General features: G+C 35.9%; 1 protein-coding gene across 11 annotated transcripts in view; it reads right to left on the bottom strand.

Annotated features, from left to right (window-relative positions):
- Nucleotides 1–20,405, bottom strand: part of LINGO2 (leucine rich repeat and Ig domain containing 2) — a 1,236,800-nt gene that overhangs the window by 338,523 nt on the left and 877,872 nt on the right. The window contains exon 1 of one of the 11 annotated variants that reach the window (XM_032393635.1): nt 4,672–5,119. The exons of the other annotated variants lie outside the window; for them this stretch is intronic. The gene's annotated coding sequence lies outside the window, so the exon portion shown is untranslated. Of the gene's footprint in view, nt 1–4,671; nt 5,120–20,405 lie in introns of those variants that run through there. 11 annotated transcript variants of the gene reach the window in all.

The following is a 20,405-nucleotide window of genomic DNA, read 5'->3' as shown; positions in this document are numbered from 1 at the left end:
GGTCAACTTATGGATGTAAAATGTTTTATTTCATGCCAAAAATCAGTCTATTTCTTTGCTGCTTTATGTACGCTCTAAAAATTATCAGATCAATTCCCTTTTAAAAAAATCTGTTCTCATGAGCGTAATCTTTTTTGGTCTCTTGGCAGTCATGCAGGATATTGAAAGAAGTCATACACTGGTGGACCTAATGACAGGGAAGTGTTTATAAACATAATCTCCAAGCTCCCACACTGACTTTGAAATGGAAACATTTTAAAAGCTACCTGCTTTGGAAGCACCTGTCTGTCTGTGCCCTAGTGTGACTTCTCCAACTTGAGTTCTGCAACTTACTACAAAAGAGTAAAAAATAAGTAAATCACTGTAACTACTTGCTTTCTAAAAGGGGCTTTATTTCATTATACCAAAATGATGCTATTGATCCCTTCTTTGAAGGGGTAGGTTGTGTGTATTTTCTTCAATATTGATGGTTTTCCACTGACTATTGATCACTGACTTATCCATTAACTTACTTATTCATTCCACAGCTTTGAATTGAGTACCTCAGTTGTTCCAGGTTTAGCACCAGATAGAAAATGAAAAGACACACATTCTTCCCTAAAAAAAAATTGCTATCTATTCTATTCTGATTTGTTGGCATATATTTGTAACAAAGAAAGGAAGCCACATTAGACCATATCAAAATAATTGGCCTTATTTTATATCCTACTCCTAGATGACTGGACCATGGGATTTTATGAAGTTTGTCAGTGAGTATAGCATTATAGGCCAAAGGCAAAGCTGCAATCTAAAATGACTGATTCATACAGCTGACTCATACAAAGCTTTTACTGGATGTGATGGTTTTGTGTCACTCTTAAGTTTTTTTTTTTTCCATAAGCCAATTAACTATCAAAATAGTTCAGAAAAATCCAACCAATTAGTACATTGATGTTTCTGGCATCCAATATGGAGTCAGTGCCCCCCAGGTGTGTGTACTGGGCATCGCATACAATCCTGTGCAATCTACATCACAGTTCACAGATTTGTGTTTTAACAGGTGGGGGTGGGGCCTGTTGTACAACAAGTTACTTCATGCAATTTTTGTATAACCCATTCCATGTGTTTTCTCAAAGAAGATACATAAAATACATAAAATTAAATGCATGTATTTTTCTCAAAAAGAAATCCATGAGGCATTCATGAGAACTACTAATACCATGACATTGGTTTGAAACTTTATTCTATGACCAATATTCAGAATGAAAAAAAAAAATGCTTAAAATAAATTTTTCACTTCTCTCTCTCTTTAAATATGCTGTTGAATAGGAACATGAAAACAAAAGGTACAGAAAATGCTTTAAATAATACTCCTGGAAATTAAGTAAGTTTTACTAAAATCAATATGGTTTCCAAACAGTTTAATTTTCTTCTATTTTCTCATCTTATGTTTTTTGAGCCTCTGCTTATTACTGGGATGATTTGTCTGAGACCAAGCCTTTTAAAATATAAATATAAATGCTGTTATCTTTTTTTTTTTTAGAAACTTGTATTCTTTCAAAAATGAGCTTTGAATGAGCGCATCGTACTGTATGTAAATTATACCTCAATAATGTTGATTTAAATTTTATCAATGAATTTTTGACAATGTTCAGAGAGGTTCTAGGTAGGGGCATGGTATACAGAACCTGTTGATAAAACACAGCTGTGCATGAATTTAAAACAAAACAGGACCAAAATAAAATTTGAAAATAGTAGAAGAAATTCAAACATTCACAGACCCTATTTTTTTTTTGCTTCTTGGTCAACTGGCCTTAAGTGCTTTGTAATTGACTTTTGGTCTTCTTTGTCTTTCTTTATGCACACTAACCACTACCCTTTTAGTTTATCTTACTGCTTTGAAGAAAGCTTTCCAAAGGATTCCCTCAGCACTTAGGCACTCATTTTATAGGCTATTGATTTGTACTTGTTGATATATTGTTCTTTAAACTTTATCTCAGGGACGTGCTTCATCTTCCCCATGGAGCTGTGCTGCACAGCCCCCGGGTAGCCAGCAGAACTGGAAGCGCGTTTAGCACTTTGTGAGCTCAGTGCATTTGTGAAATGACTGCTCCGTGCATTTTGCAAGCTTTGTATCTAGGTTACTCATTTTCCCCACACAAACATCAAGATATAATCATCAAGAATATAGGAATAAGTAGGTTATCAATGATCAAAGTTGTGAGGCTTTCTGCCTCAGAAATTTCAAATAGGTCCCTTTTATAGGTGAGATTGGGAAAGAGAAGGTGCCACCATTTTTAGTTACAAAATGATTGTGTCTAAATTATTTTATTCTTCTTCTTCATTTAGTCAGATGTAGAAGTCACAGATTATTTCCCAGCAGGTGGGGGTTATCAACAAAAATGTATATGCCTGTTGCTGTCTTATGTACAGTTTCTCATTTCTCAAAAACCATGCAAAGTATTATAATAATGTCCACTTTAAGGTGATTAAAATAAGAACCAGTGAGTTTAAGTTATTGTCCAAGGACACAGAGCCTTTGAAAAATGGAGTGGAGATACAGTTCATTGATAGTGTTGTACTGTCAATTCCACATCCTTAGAAATTGAGTTTGAGAGATTTGCTCAATATACGAATGAAAATCTGAGTCTCAGGGAAATGAAGTGACATACCAGAGGTCATTAGGATGACAGTAGGATCTGGATGAGTACATAAACCCATGATGCACCTGTATTTCTAATACACCACTCTCTCACCCAGCTTACTCAGCATGGTGTCTAAACAACTTTATAGATTTCCAATTCACTTGGATTTTAAATAACCATGCTTTGAGTAGGTTTTATTTTAGAAAGAAGATACCAAAAGTCAACAAACAAAATAACAGGATTTCTGCGTACTCAATTTTAAATGAGTTAAATTCTCTGAAAGCAACAGATGACAACTTTCTCTCCCTCTTTCAAGCCATTTTTTTCCCAATGAAAAAAATACAGACACAAGGAGAAGACTGTGATGATAGATTGTGACAAAGACTATGATTAGATTAAAATATAAATAGCACATTGGCGTTTTGTGGATGCTCATTTGGTACGTTTAGCTACATTATGAGTAATTATAAACTTAAAATAATCTTCCAAGATACTCATTTAATATTTTTACTTTGGAAACCTGGCAGGCAGGAAGCCCTTTGGGTAAGAAAAAACAAAATTTAGGGCAATTCTATCAATATCTGAGAATACAGTGCCTGATGCTAATGCATGACAATTCTCTTTGTTGCTATCTTTGCTCAAAGATACCTAATTCTGAATTTGATTATGATCTATAAACTCTGACATTCAAGTAATCCATATTCCTGTTTGTATTTTCCTAAAATAAGGGATTGAATTAGTCACATTTCTAAATTTTCTATAGATGACACTTGTCTCTACTTTTTCCTTTCTCTCCTGTGTTTTCCATTCTTTGTTCCTTTTTTTCATCTTTCCTCCTTTTCTTCCTTTCCCCATTATCTTCTTCTCTTCCTTACCTCTTCCCATCCTTCCTTCCACTCTCTCTTCTTTTCCTTCCTTACTGCCTTTGCATTTCAACAAATATTTAAGTATCCATTGCATTCTGTATAATATGCGGGGCTCTGAGCACAAGGCAAGTACAAAGACTTAGTTCCTGCCCGGGTATTACTCATAGTCTGGCAGAGTGGACAAAGAAGAGGGGCAGGGACCCAATCTGCATTGACTTCAGAATATGTCATACCTGAGGAGAAAAAGAGTTCATAATGTGACCCTAGCCTGCCAGGCCTCATCAAATTAAAATTTACAAAGCATATTTCATCATCCCTTGGAAGTTCCCAAATACCTCACTCTGAGTTTTCTCTGGTTTAAAGAGTGATTCTTTAAATTTTCAGGGCTCACAAACAAGTGTCTCAGGGTCAGGTGTATCCCTTACATGCGAACTACAACCAGAAGTTAATGAGCTAGTCAACAGTGAACTGAAGGAAGCAAACTTAGCCTAAGGGCATTACAGATAACATTTTAAAAACTATTTTTGTCAGGCAGAACACATTTGTGAACTGGTTTCGGTCCTTGGCCACTGGTTTGAGATCCTGCTTTACAACCATTGGTCACCACCCACTGCTATTTTGGTAAAATCCATGGTAGGTAAAAACTTCTCCCCAAAGTCTTTCTAGAGGGATGGAGAAAAGCCCTCTAAGACCAGCTCATCAAAATCACCAATGAATATGTTTAAGAGTGTGGATTCTGGGGCTCCACCCCAGAATTAATAAAGCCCTATTTTTGGAGTAAGATTGGGAATTCTGCAGATGACAATTCCCTAGATTACACTTACACATACCACTGTTTAAGAACCACTCTCCTAGAACAAAACCTATTTTTGACATTTCTCATTACGTTCCCATAACTTTTAATTTATAACTTCTTTCTTTTTTAATTTCAAATAAATTAGCCTATTTTAGAAAAGCTATTCTTCCATGAATTGCATAAATTGATAGATCTCTTTTAATGATCAATATTTTCCTTCAACTATTTAAGAACTTATTTTAATGTTCAATATACACATGATCTTCACCATTCTTTTTATTTAATATAGCTTTATTGTTTTCAACACCAAAGAGACTCCCTAAGAATAGAGAGAAACCATTATGAGAAGGAATCAAGTTCTCTTTGGTGTAAGAAGGCACTGTACCTAGAATGGGAAACAAGAAATGAAGGGGGTTTGGTGATCTCATCAACGACTTCCATTTCATGAAGAAAAAACTTATGTCTCTGTACACGACCACCATCAATAACAGGGCCACACACAGCATAAATCTGACAGCAATTACACTTCCTCATGGACACAGTCAGCATACTTGAGATTTGCAGCCCCCTTTAGAGACGTGGCGGTGGTAGAGTTTTTCAGGATTTGGAGAGTTTTCTAGAGAGAAGGATAGGAAAATAACAAGTATTTGACAAGTAACCACTGTGAATTAGTGTGCTGTGGTGAGTGCTCTACACACATGTTCTCATTTCATCTTCACAACAAACCTGGGACACAGACATTATCATTCCCACTTGGCGACTGAGAACTAAAGTCAGAGAGGGTGAGTGGTCGACAGGAGGCCAAAAAGCTAAAAAGGGAGACTGATTTTTTGGTTGAATAGGCCATAATTTTTTTTGATATAAATAAATGGTCTGTATGTTGTTTGCCTATCAATTTGCTTTTTTCCAGGAATAAATCCAGGTCAACCATTTCTTCTTTAAATTTTTTTTTTTTTTTTTGAGAGAGAGAGAGAGGGAGCATGGGTGCATGTGGAAGAGCGCAAGTGGGGGAGGACCAAAGGGAGAGGGAGAGAGGGGATCTCAAGCAGACTCCCCGCCTGAGTGCAGAGCCCAATGATGCGATGTGACCTTGAGATCACGACCTGAGCCAAAATCAAGAGTTGGACTGTCCAGTTTAACTGACTGAGCCACCCAGGCACCCCTCTCTTTTCTATTTCTAATGCCTGCTCTTCTCTAACTACTACATTCTACTTTATCCCAACATCAGATACCTAGAGATAAAATACAAGAGAGACAGTATAATGTTTTGTTTTGCTTTGTTTTTGTTTTCAGCTGTCCAGAAACCAACACATTCCTCTTCCTATGAGCTTTCTGACTTTTATTAGGAAAGCAGGATGGACCTTGAATTATTGCATTATTATTGCATGTTGCATTATTAACATAAGAATAATCTTAGAGAAAAGAGAAATCCTTTCCCCTGATACCTGGGGGAATGAGGGGGGCTTGGAAGTGACCTAAACTCAACCAATATGCCCTCAACTTGGATGTTTGAGAGAATGACACAAAGATTAAAAAAATCTATGTGTGTGTGTGTGTGTGTGTATTTTAAGGTCAGACTCATACCAGTGGTGACTAAAGCACTAGGTTTTCCTGCAGTGTGACCTTATGTATTTTCCCAGCACCTAGCCACCCAAGCTTTCTTGTTCCTTTCCATATGCTATTTTGTGAGTTTTGAATCTCCTGCTAAATTCTTTTTCTGCCTAAGAGAGCCAGAGTCATTTTCCAGTACTTTCAACTAAAAATTCTGACTGATACATAAATTTGCTTTTCAGATTGATAGAAAGTCTACTAGGACCCACCTAGGAGACTGACTCAAAGTAACATGGAGTATATCAAAGAGAATAGCAAAAAAGAGAGGAAAGCAGGAAAAAGAAAATTTAAAGAGAGAAACTGTGGCTGAAGTTATGATGCATGTAGTAAAATTACCAATAAAATGGAAAGTCTATAAAGTAAGTTGCAAATCAGATGTTTTAGCAAATGCCTTAATTGTGCTACTTATCAATGTTTTTAAGGAGAATATAGAAAATGACTTCCAGATATAATGGGATAGCTAAACAACTGATAAAAGACATTCTCAACTTTTAATGTTTGAGGGCCCCTCTCCTGAGCTCCCCGTGAAACCATACTTCAATTTTTACCAAGGTCAGAATGACTTAACCAAACTTCAAAGCATTGGCTCTACTTCTGCCCTGAGCACACACTGTACATCTGCTTAGTTAACAAGTAACTTAAAAGAAACATTTGAAGCTAAAGAGTAAAAATCTCCCAAAGTTCCATTGCACATTCTAAAAGCACAAGATAAAGTTTGTAGTGATCTGGAATGTCCTTTGTCATGATGATTCATAACTCTTTTTTTTTTTAAGATTTTATTTATTTATTTGACAGAGAGAGACACAGCGAGAGAGGGAACACAAGCAGGGGGAGTGGAAGAGGGAGAAGCAGGCTTCCCGCCAAGCAGGGAACCCCGATGCGGGGCTCCATCCCAGGACCCTGGGATCATGACCTGAGCGGAAGGCTTAACGACTGAGCCACCCAGTTGCCCCGATAACTCCTGATGTAACAGAAAACATATATTACTCTGTATTAAACATTCCTTCTCCAGAGCACTCTCTTTTTGTGAAGATTGTGTATCCCAGGCAGCTGTCCTCACTTGGGTTCCAATAAAACTCTCTTCCTTTTTTTTTTTTTTTTAAGAAATCTAAAAGGTTTATTCATTTATTCATTTTGGGTGGATACAACTTTACAATATAGACACATTAAATTAGAAGTGATGTGCTTCACACACACACACAGATGCAGCCATGAGAAAGAAGGGTTCTTGTCATTTGCCACACCATGAATGGACCTTGAGGTCCTTATGCTAAGTGATATAAGTAAGACAGAGAAAGATAAACACTATATGATATATTTGGACTCCAAATATGATTATATTTAGACTCTTAAAAAGCCAAACTCATAGTATAGTAGTTACCAGAGACTGGAGGTTAGGAAAATAATGAGATGTCGGTCAAGGGTATAAATTTCCACTTATGAACTTATTCCAGATGAATAAGTTCTGGGGATCTAATACACAACATCGTGATTATGGTTAGTAATGGTATAATGGTTATAATATGGTATAATATATTTGAAAGTTGCTAAGAGAGCAAATCTTCAGTGTTTTCATCACAAAAAAGAAAATGTGACATGATGGAGGTATTAGCTAGCAATACGGTGGTAATCATTTTGCAATATATAAGTGTATCAAATCAACACACTATACACCTTAACCGTACACAATGCTACATGTCAGTAGTATATCAATAAATCTAGGGGGAAAAGACTGGTTTAACATTTGGAATACAATCAATGCAACCATATTAACCATACTAACAAACTAAAGAGAAATCATATGATCAATCATTTTAGTAGACACAGAATAAGCGTTTGACAAAATCCAACAACTTTTCCTGACCAAAAGGAACTTTGAGCAAACAGGGTATAGGTGGTAATTTCATCAACTAATACAGAACACTACAAAGGACAGATAATATCATACTTAATGGTGAAAGATGCTTTCCCTCTAAGGTCAGGAAAACATAAGGATGTTAATTCCCACAATTGCTATCCAACGTTGTAATGCAAATCCTACCCAGCTCAATAAGGCAATAAATAAACAGCATCCAAATTGAAAAGGAAGAGGTAAACTGTCTTTATATACAGATAAGATGATTTTCTACGTGGAAAATCCACTGAAATCCACACAAAAAGTACTAGGACTGATTAATGTGTGTGTTTAACAAAGTTGCACAATACATGAATTACATGCAAACATTAACTGTAATTCCATATTCTAGCAACAAAACTTTAGGCATTTGAAATTTACAAAAAACTTCAGTACCATTTACAATAGCATAAAATTACATTAAATACATGGAGATAAATCTAGCACAAAATATTTGCAAGACCTGTACACTGAAAACTACAAAACACTGCTGACAGAAATTAAAAAAAGACCTATATAAATGTAGAGATATACTGTGTTTTTGAGTTGGAAAGCTCATTATTGTTAGGATATCAATTTCCCCCAAATTAATCTATCCTTTAATACTATCAGAGCTTCAGTGGGATATTTTTAATAGAAATTACAAACTGATTCTAGGAGCACCTGTGTGGCTCAGTCTGTTAAGCGTCTGCCTTTGGCTAAGGTCATAGTCCTGGGATCAAGCCCCATGTTGGGCTCCCTACTCAGTGGGGAGTCTGCTTCTCCCTCTGTCCTTTCCCCCTGCTCATGCTCTCTTTCTCTTTCAAATGAATAAATAAGATCTTTTAAAAAATTACAAACTGATTCTAAAATTTGTATGAAAATGCAAAGAGCCTAGAATAACCTCTGCTCCCCCCAAGAAACTTTTAAAATTAAAAATGAAGTTGAAGGGCAAATTATACCTTATTGCAAGACTATTAAAAAGCTACATTTATCATGTTATCAAGTGTGATTCAGTGTGAAAACAGACAACTAAATAAATAGGACAAAATAGAGTCTAGAAATACACGCACATATAGATGGATAATTGGTTTTCAACAAAGGTACAAAGACAATTCAGTGAAGAAAGGATAGTCTTTTCAACAGTTGGCTCTAGAACAACTAGATATCTGTACGTGTGCGCGCACACACACACACACACACACACACACACACACACAAAGAGAGAGGAAAATAATTTTAATTCCTACCTCATACTATGTAATACAGAAAAATTCATTCAAGGATCATAGTCCTAAAACTAGAAAAAACTAGAAAGCCTCTTGAAGAAAACATAGGAGAACATCTTTATGTCTTTGGGTTAGGTAAAGATTTCTTAGATATTACACCAAAAACATAATCATAAAAAAAATCAATAAATTAGATTATTCAAAATTCAAAACTTTCTGCTTTGTTAAGAGAATGAAAAAAAAAACACCTCATAAGCTGGAGGAAATATTTACAAATTATATAAAGAACTTATATCTAGAATATATAAAGAACTCAAAACTCAATCATAAGAAAACAAAAAACTCAACCAAAAAAAAAAAAAAGAAAGAAATGGAAAAAAGATTTGAATTGACATTCACCAAAGAAGTTATATGTATGACAAACCAATACATTAAATGATGCTCAACATCACCAAAATGTCCCTAGGTAAAGTCCTTAGGTAACGTCCTTAGGTAAAGGCAAATAAAAACCACCATGAGATACTACTATACATCTATTAGATTACCTAAAATTAAAAAGACTGGCCATCCACATCAAGTGTTGGCAAGGGTATGGAGAAACCCAAACTCATACAATGCTGATGGGACTATAAACGGTACAATAGTTTTGTTCTTTTCTTTTCTTTTCTTTTTTTACAGCTCTGTTGAGGTATCATTGACAGAATTGTAAGATATTTAAAGTATACAGTGTGATGATTTGATATGCATATATATTTTGAAAGGATTTTCCATACTAAGTTAGTTAACACCAGCTACCACCTCACATATTTCTTTGGGGAGGAGGGAGTCAGTGAGAACATTTAAGTTCTACTTTCTTAGCAAATTCCAATTATACAATACAGTGTTATCAACTATAATCACCATGTTATACATTACATCCTCAGATCTTACTCATCTTATAACTGAAAGTTTATACCCTTTTACCAATCTCTTCCTATTTCCCTCACCCTCCAGCATCTGGCAACTGGTGGAAAGTAGTTTGAAGTTTCTTGAGAATTTTAACATACACCAACTCTATGATCTAGTCATTCAACTTCTAGGTCTTTATTCACAAGAAATGAAACATATGTCCATACAAAGATTTATATACATCTGTTAAGAACAGTTTTTTTTGTATTAGACAACAGCTGGAAACTACTTAGATGTCCATCAATAAGTGAATGAATAAATAGTATTATATCCATATAATGAAATTCTACTCTGTATTAAAAAGGAACTGTCCTTCTTGTTATACATAACACATTAATGATTCACAAAATAATTATGCTACATGAAAGATGCCAGATTCTTCCACCCTAAAAAAAGAGTACAAACTCTACATCCATTTCTATAAATTTCTAGGAAATAAAAATTCAAATTAATTACAGTTACAGGAAGCACTTAAGTGTTTGCCTGGTGATGGCGAGAGGGAGCAGGAAGGAGAAATTAAAAAGACATACAAGAAAACTTTTGAGGGTGATTGATATGTTCGTATCTTGACTGTAATGATGGTTTCATGAGTGTAAACATGCATCAAAACAAACAAAAAATGTACACTTTAAATACGCACAGTGTTTATATGTAAATAATACTTCAATAAAACTGATTTAAAAAAACAGATGGGATATAAGTATAAAGTTATATCTGATGATCTCTTTGAAGTAAATCCTCTATCTGTAGTAACTGACAAAGAAAAACTGTCCCAAATGTGGTTGGGAACACAATTTCCTTGATCAGAGAAACTCTCATCTTTCTTCTAGGAAGAAATTTACAATCCCGATGAGATGCTGAAGAAATTCCTAATAAACTTGAACAATAGGAAGGCCTCTTCTAAAATTAAGATGCCACTCAATAGCTGTTAATCAGGTATCTAATGCTCTTTAGCTAAATATTCTTTTTTCTTGTATCCAGATAGCCAATGATTACATAATCAATCTTTTTACTTTAAACATATCTTTACCAAGAAAGAATAATTTTTGGCCAGCTTAGCCATCTCCTCTTGCAGACTTTGAAAGAAAACTGTGACATAGGCTCTTAACAGATTTGCTAAATTTTTTATTTTTAAATTGTGAATCATGTAAACAAAGATGAGAAAGAGGGAAGGAAGTCAGGGGAGAGAGAAGAGAGGATGGCCCAAGGGAATGGAGAAATGATTAGTGGAAACCGAATGACTGAAATTTTGAGGAGAAAAAAAACACTTTCAAATTTAAAAAATTAAAGTGGATGATTAGGAATGAGATTTTGAGATTAATGGTAAACTTGCAAAGTAGCTGAGTAGGAGGATCACAGAGATAAACTTATTAACATGCACAGTACTGTGTACTATTATAATGCTTTATTCTGATTAAGGGACTTGATAGTATTTACAAAATCATTAGGTTGGGTTCAAATAAGTCCCTCTCCCTCTACCAAAAATGTATTTCTGCCTTTACACAAAACAGAGTACAATTACCATTGGTCTGAGAAAACTTTAACAGTTTTATCAGCATGGGCTAATGCGAAATAAACTTGCCAAAGGCTTACTGCAGTTGCTGTTTCCATTTGAAATAATCGCTTACATTACACTCATCCTATAGGAGATTTCACAATGGAAGAAATCACCTTGTGCCTTTACATTTAATCAGAGCTCTGCTGTGTCAGGAAAAAAGGAAAGCCTGACCTTCTTGCTTTTAATGACCCAGAGGGAGTTATCTATTACCTTAAATGCCATGACAACCCACAAAATATAAAGGATTTAAGGCAGAGACAATATATCATCCCAACTTTTCATACAAACTGATTAATAGTCCAGGTACCAAGCAAAATACCAACAGAGAATAATCCTGACACCTGTTCCAAGGACTGATGAAGAAACTATGCTGAATGAAAGTTTAATCACTGATTTCCTTTGCACAGCCAGTTTCCTAACGAGACCACATAATTACAAGTGAGAGGCTTCAAATCCTTGGCTAATACATAATTATATCTGGAAGCATAACTACTAAACTAGGAAATTGAATCATTTCAAGAGGATGCTTTTCACACACAAAATAGTCAGGGATATATTTAACAAGGGGGACTCTGGGCTTCTGTTTACAGATTTAAAATCTTTGGTACAATTTTGGAAAGACCCAAAAAGCCCACTATAAGGATTCTGATACTCTGTGGAAGAATAATTCAGTCAAAAAGATAGTAGATGATATTTTGTAAAGGAAGCTTTTTGCTAAGCTTCAATTTAAAGGGTTCATTATATTTTGGAAATAGTTACAATATCCATTTTTAAGGGATGATTCAAACTCCTGAAGTTGCACATGTAAAGATGAGAAGAAATTGAAATCTGTCAATCATTGTCATCATCCTCTTTAAGGCACTCTTAGCCCACTCTTAGACTGTTGGGCAGAGAGGCTGCAAGCTCTCAGAAACGCCTTCATTTTTTATCTCCAATTCTCTTTTGGAGAAAGTTGCTTCTCAAGCTCAAGCTTTTAAATGAAATCAGTGTCAAGTAATAAATGCTTTCCCTAATGTAAATTGAGAACCAGGAGAATGTACGAGTACCAATGAATATTAACCAGAAGTCCTATCCACATGATCAGTCAGCCTGATTTGCACATGCATGTGAGATTTGCGTATGCATGTGAACCGTTCTTGTTTGAAGAAGACCTTAAATGTGGATGGACAGACTCAGGTGCTTCAAACCTTGTGAACTTCAAACCTTGTGACCAGTGAGAACTGACTTTTAATCTTGTTAAGTCCTGTAATATGATTGTAGCATGGAATTCTACGCTTGAATGCAGCTGGATCCATGGTTATGGTGATCAAAAAGTTGATCACTAAAACCCAAATCTTCCAATTTTAAATTCAACACAAAGTTCAGAAATCAGAGAGCCAATGAATTTTAAAGCAGCCAAGAAACCTAATCATATACTCTAATTCCTCCCCCTAACTCTCTCCTGTTCCCTTTTCAAGAAATAACCGAGGGCCTTCTATGTTCAAGGCACTGAGCTTATTTTACAGTTAAAGAAGTTAGCATCCAAAAAGATAAGATGGTTTCCCCAAGGCAATTTGTGTGAGCTGGGCTTTCTTAATGACCATCACAAAATCAAGTTCTCCAATCCATTGCTCTTTGACTATGTCATGTTACGTCACATTAAAAATCTGAATTCATGAACCTCAGTGGAAAACAGTGGCAAAGATTAAATATAGAAAAATATTAGGGGAACAGAATACTTTACAATATCCTAATAATCCCAAAACAAAGAGTGGCAACATAATCATAGATCAATAGAGACATACCCTTGGTCTGATGTAATGTGACTTTTCAGAGGACCAACATTTACATCTTACACTTGTTCCCTGTGTTGTATGTCCTTTATTTCTGGAAGCTTTCTAGATGACCAGCTGTTTGTTCTTTTTTTTTCTGAAGGAATGTAAACTATTTTTATCACTTAAAAACACAGCATTCAAATCGCTAGATTTAATAAAAAGAAGATGAGATAGTTAATTTAATGAGGGAGACTTAGCAAGTTTGGTTGGATTATTTAGTGGTTTAGATCATTTCACCAATATTATCCAAGAGGAGTGTGTCACTCCCCAGGGTGCACAAGAATGCCCACTGGAGACCAGCAAGAAAATTCCAGAACTTTATTTATATGTTTTATTTCATCCTTCTCTAACTTCTATTTTACATATCTTTATTAGAGTAAAAACTATGCATATCAGCTTCAAAGTACATAATTCCTTATATAGGGTATAATAAAGGTATAGGATTCATGAAGATGCAGCAGAGTTTATTGGTTAAGGGCACAGGCCCCAGGGCCAGACTGAAATTTAAAGTCTAAAAAGGCTCTATCATTTACCACTTATCTATGTGCTTAGTACTATAATGACCCAAACAGAAGAGATCAAGGAGATGTTAAAAAATACACACAAACTAAGTACATAAGAGTGTAGAGGAGGGTGCATAATTTATACTGAGAAGTCAAAGAAGACCTTCCAGATAAACATTTTAATCTGACACTTGAATGATAAGTAAGAATTAGGATGGGGACTCTTAGCTACACTTACCTGCCAGCCATCCCAAGAATACAGAAGGCTCCCTACTTACTTTGCTTCCACTCATTGCCAAAACTCTTTCACATCAACTGGGCACATACTGGGGTGCCTGGGTGGCTCAGTCGGTTAAGCCTCCTGGGGTCCTGGCATAGAACCCTGTGTCCAGGCTCCCTGGGTTCCCTGCAGGAGCCTGCTTCTCCCTCTTCCTCTGCCCCTCCCCCCGCTCATGCTCACTCTCTCTCTCTCAAATAAATAAATAAAATCTTTAAAAAAATTGAGCATATACTATGTACCAGGCATTACGCTATTTCACCTATGTGACAGCATCCATGCCTCATGATAACCTTATGTTGAAGATACCGTTGTTTTTAGAAAAATAAATTTCAGAGAAGTATATCCTTTTTCATTGTATTTACGTATTCCAATTAAAACAAAAAGTTACGCAGGCCACAGTAAAATTCTGAACTCTGAAGAGTCAGCTCAGCTATTCTTGAGGTATGTAGTTAGCATACTACACGTTTCGTCCATCTAAGTTCTAACACGTATATTTGTCAGAGAGAGAGGTATAATTATCTTGAAAGAATGCACGTTCTATATTGAGCTTACCTTATGTATCTCAAGTTTGGAGACCGAGAAGCAAAGTTTTATTTGATGATGAGGATTCCTTTCTAATCTGTGTCAAACAATAGCATCCTAAGATGACTTAAATACAAACCTTATAAAAGTGACTGGAAAATGTTTCTAGCTTAGGTTAAACATGTTTCGTAACTTTATCAGTGAAAATTTTTCAGATTGTCATTATCAGTAGAATATGTAAAATAGCTAAAAGTGGGGCTGTTCTAGGTGAAAGAAGGTTGAAATAGGCCATGAGAGTTCTAATGAACATAATTTGAAATTTGAATATTGTAAGGTTGAAATTTTAATGGATCAAACTGCCATTTCATTACTCTGAAAACCAGGATTTTGGTGAACGAGGTATTTTCAACAGGCACTTATCTTATGTGCCTCCTCCCCCTTCTTCTGCCCTTGTTCACATGAAAGTGGGTTGATGGTAGAGATGAAATATTGTATTAATTCATACACAGTACAAGAACAGCTAGCTGTGTTAGCAGTTACTAACTTTCAAAGGCTCCCAGTCTGCTAATTTAAGTCACACTTTTGTCTGCCACACAGACTATGGCTTAACTTTTAGAGGCTCGATAATGCAATCCAGTCAAATCCAGCTCAAGACTTTGTTGGAACTAAGCATATCAAAACAGGAAGAGATAAAGAGGTAGCTTGGTTGGTCCTTCTCTCAGACATCTGTGCAGCGAGTCACATCAAAAGATCATCAGCAAGTAATACGCATATGCTGCAGCCATACGAGAAACAACCGAGTTGAAACAGGTCACTGTCTCTTCATCCCACCAGGATTCCCACATCCTTTCAAGGTTCACCGAGTTAATACCAGGCTACGACTGGACTAATTTGCTTCACAATTGGAACAACAAAGATTCAAAGCACTTCTACCCTCAAAAACACCTACGAGAGGCAAAGAAAGGAATTTAACTTCTTTATTTCTCTGGACACCATAAATTGAGTCAGAACTCTGCATCGCAAATGAGCACTTAAAAAAGTTTGGTGCGGAGCATGAACGCCAAGTTGTACACAAACTTCTATTTACATTATTGGTTTATTCATGAACATGTATCATACTGTTGTTTAATCTCCAAATTTCTTTTGTGAAGGAGAAAATTAATGTTTGTTGAGTGTGGACTGTATTCGTCCTGGTAGAAGTCTCTCAATAACTTGGAGATTACTTTTACCAAGTTTGAAGAGGTGATATGGCATGGCCAAAGTCATAAGATTTGCAACAATCAGCAGTAAAGATATTTGTTTGGCTGGAGCTATAGTTCCTGCTTTTCTAAAACTATAGTCAAAATAATTTGTTCAGATAACTAGCTTCAGTAGGATTGGCTGTCCTACTGATGGGATTCTCCCTGGCATTATTGGTCATGTGGTATTTAATTAGTAGGTGTAACCCACAAAAGATATCCCAAAATTTGAAAATACGTGGTCATAAAAAGATACTCTCCGAGATGTTCATGTTATTAAAAATTGCAATAATAATAAAATCATCACTTCTTGAATGTTTTCTCCAGGCCAGGCACTGTTCCAAGCAGGTGTTTAAGAAACATTATTTCATTTAATCCTCATAACAACCCGTATTATTTTCCACCTTTTACGAATTAAAAACTGAAGCTTAGAGAAGTTCAGCCACTTGCCATATTCACATGGTCAGTGTATGGCAAGAGTAGCCTTAGAATCAAGGGCTGACTTAAAGGTTTGTTTCCTCAGTTAACGATTTAAAATTCCTTACAGTGAGTGACAGCTTACCTGTTATGTTTATTAGGAATCATTAGAAATTAATAACTGCCCAGCAGACAGAAAGGGAAGAAACTTTTAAAGCAAGAGTCAAGAGATCCAGATGAATTCAAACTTAATATAACACAATGTGTAGTGGGAAAATTATGGCTTCCATATGAATTTCAAAAGTAATAGGGATGGCCAACCATCTTCACTGACTCGTGTGGTCCTCTTCTCCTTCAGTTTCAAAGCCAGAAATTGTCAGGTGAGTCCCTCTTATGCGTCAAATCTCCCCCCAACTTCTTCCATCTCATCTCCCTCTTTACTAAAGCCAAGATTCTCCCCCTCTGAAGGATTTATATGATTAGATTGCACTCTGCCCATTTAATCCAGGAAAATCTCTCCATCTCTTTGTAATCTTAATCTTACCTGTAAAGTTGCTCTGCCAAGTAAGGCAAATTGTTCACAGGTTCCAGGGATTAGGGTGTAGACATCCATGGGGGATAAGAGTGGGGTCATTATTCTGCCCACCACAATCCCTATTCAGTAATATAAGGAAGTAAACTACTGATATTTGCAACGCAGATGAGTCTCAAATTTACTATGTTAAATGAGAATGCTGTGTACTTCATGATTCCACCTAATGATCACAAAACTATAGAGATGGAAAAAGATCAGTGATTTCCATCCACTGAGGATGAGAGAAAGGGACTGACTACAAAGAAGCTCGAGGCAACTTTTTGAAGTAAGAGAAACACTTTATATTTTTCTTGTGATGTGGTTAAATTACTATATGCATTTGTCAAAATTCATATAACTGAACTCCCGAAGGAATGAATTTTACTGTGTGTAAATTATACAATGGCAATAAAACTGATTTTAAAAAGAAAAGGAAAAAAATACTGGTGGCTCACTGAGTCCCCTTGGATCTCAAGATGCTAGAACCAGAGGGCAGCCTTCTTAATATGGTGAGACTATGTCCCTAATTTTCTGAGACTTTCCTGATTTCAAGTATTTTCCTGAATGTTTCCTGATTTCAAATCAGTTTTCTGATTTCAAACATTGCTTCTGTGAAGCTCCAAATATGTCAGTATTTTAGTGGGCCAAATATATTTCTTTTACCCAGGAAAAATTCCTTCACATATCAATTGTTCCAGTTTTGGACTGGAAACCTAATTACAATCATTCTCAAAGGTCACATAACCTACTCCCATCATTTTAAAGAAGAAGGTAGTGAGATTAAGTCATGTGCTTGAGGTTACATATCTCATTAGTATGAGAGCCAGAAGTAGAATTCAGGTCTCCCAGCTTCAGTCCAATACTCCATCGGTGAACTGAAGGATTCCTACAAGTCTAAGGGAAACTATAATTGTTTCTGTCAATCCCTATATTTAAGCATTAATGAGACACCTGTGCAACCACACATATTGTGAGCGGAGCTGGAGTGAGCACATATAATTGGAAACGATTTTAGCAATTACATTTACTTTTCCAGATGCCTATACTGCTCTTGGACCCTGGAGGAATGAAGTCATACAGCATTAGATTTGGGAATTGATTAAGTAACCAGATACCTTTCAGTGTTGGCTTTACCAACGTGTTTTAGAAGGTATCTGGTTGGGGAAGGTAACTTTGGCACAGGGCACAGAGATGGAAAAGCAAGAGGCAGCACTATATTGCATAGTTTATGAGGAGAGCCAGATCACTCTCTCTGTGAATGGCAGCTTCATTTCCTTCAAAAGATCTCTTCTCAAAGATTCAATTCAACAGAGGATTCTCAATCCAGACTGAGAATGGGGTTTGTTTACCTGCCAAGTCCTTCACACATCTGTTCCCTTTCTGTTCCTTTCTTGTGGTTAAAAAGCCCCATTTCATCATGGCAGGACACTGAAACTCAGGGAGCACTTTTAGCTAGCTTCAAGTAACAGATTCTTATGGTACCGCATTATAGTATGATCTGACTGACAGCGTCAATAATGAGATGCACTTTGTCTTGCAGCTGCCAATTGATGGCATAAAATACAGCTCATTTAATCACATTTCTTAGGATGAATGAGTTTAGGTTGCTTTCATTTTTGTTACTTAAAAACAATTTTAATAATAAAAAATTCATGCATTTGCACTCATTCACATCCTTCTCCCACTCAAATTAAAACACTCACTTTGATTAAAGAAATGCTTAACGAAGAGTTGAACATGAGCTATTCCATGTGTTTGTTTATATCTGTCCTGAGAAAATACCCAAACAAATTTGCCTACTGAAATTTAAGAATCAAGAAGCCTGAGATTTGCTTAAGAAGTGAAACATTTAGCAAATATGTTGCCACAGTAAGCTACAGAGATAAAATTCAGCCCCAAAGTTCTAATATGTTATATGCAAACAAAACAAACTGCTGAAAGCCAAGCAGAAACTACCTGAAAGACAGACAGAAGCCAGTTGGATGAAGATTGAAAGTCAGGAAGCCTGAGTTCAAGTTCAGTTCTATCATAAATCATAACAGTTACTGAGGGCCTACTATATGCCAGGGACTTTATGTACCCCATTAGTTAGGGCTTTGGTTGCAAGCAACTGAAACTGTCACTGGTTAAAGAGAATGTGTTGGAAATATATTAGGAGCTTATCAAACTCTATGGGAAGGATCGAGAAGCAGATTTTGAAATAGGGAGGAGATAGTGCAAGAAAGTATAAATTACAGAGTGTACATTCAGTATGAACAGACACCAAACATTTTCAATTTCATTGTCAATCTGCTTCATATTCAAATTGCAGAAGGAAACATGCTCAGTTTTCCTCAGGACGTGCCTGGGTTGGGGGAAGGTCAGGGCTCACTCAACGACACCCACCAAGGAAGAGATGATTTCCCAAAAGGAACTGAAGTTGATATTAAGATGAGGAATGGAATACTAGATGAAGAAAACAAAAACAACTATTTAAATCCAATGCGTGAGCCTTCACACATCCACCAATGAGATTTACAGTAAATAAAACTAAAAACATCATTTCAACAGCTTTCCATTCTACTTAGAGTAATCCAAATTACTTACCTCAGTTTACTAAACCTCCTCTCTAATTTTGTCTAATAATATTCCCCTCTTCACACACTAATCCTGAGACATACTGGGATTTTTTTCTCTCTTCTTTAGACATATTGGGCTCATCCTAGTCTTGGGCCTCTCTATTAACTGTTTCATTTGCCTGAAATGTTTATCCTCCCTTACTTTTTGTGTGGTTGAATCCTTCTTGTCATTTGGATGTTGACTCAAATGTCCCCTCCTCAGAGAGGTCTTCCCTGATCACCCAACTCAAAATTGACCAGTGACTCTCTATCATATTACACTATTTTTATTCACTGCTTTAAAAAATATATTTATTGTCTCTTTCCTTTAATTAAATCCTAAGATTCCATGGGAGTAGGGAATCTCTTTGTATACTGGACAATTCCTGGGCATAGCAGGTGCTCAGAATATATTTATTAGATAAATAATTCTCACAATAACCATAGGTAGTAGGCATTACTATTTCTATTTTATAGAAGAGGACACTGAATTTAATAAAAGATAAGAAATTTGCATGTCAGAAATTTATGTATGGTGTAATTCAAAGTCAGATATGTTTATCTGGATCCAAGGCCAGGGTCTTAAATGCTGACATATATTGATGGTCTACCATTAGATGCGTGACTTGAGATGAGTCACTAAACAGAACAATGCTTTCCAATTTTCTAGCAGCAGGATCTTTTTTCCTCTCTGAATAAAATCATATGTACAACCTCAATAAATTGCTCATTTCATATGTTCAAAGATAAAATATTTACTTATTATGAAGTCAACCAATGAAAGTAACAAGGTTGTCCCAACAAACACAAATTTGAAGAATTTATTTTGGTTGTATAGGTTGAGAAAATCCCAATTTACGCATACAGGGAACTTAAAAACTGATCTCCTTCAAATCTCATACTCACTGATTAGAGATATGACAGGGAAAGCTTTAGTCCAATGGTACACGAAGGG

The sequence above is a fragment of the Phoca vitulina genome, unplaced genomic scaffold (genome assembly GCF_004348235.1).
Source record: "Phoca vitulina isolate PV1807 unplaced genomic scaffold, GSC_HSeal_1.0 scaffold75, whole genome shotgun sequence".
Taxonomy (NCBI): Eukaryota; Metazoa; Chordata; class Mammalia; order Carnivora; family Phocidae; genus Phoca; species Phoca vitulina.
This window is presented reverse-complemented; position numbering and strand designations above follow the sequence as displayed.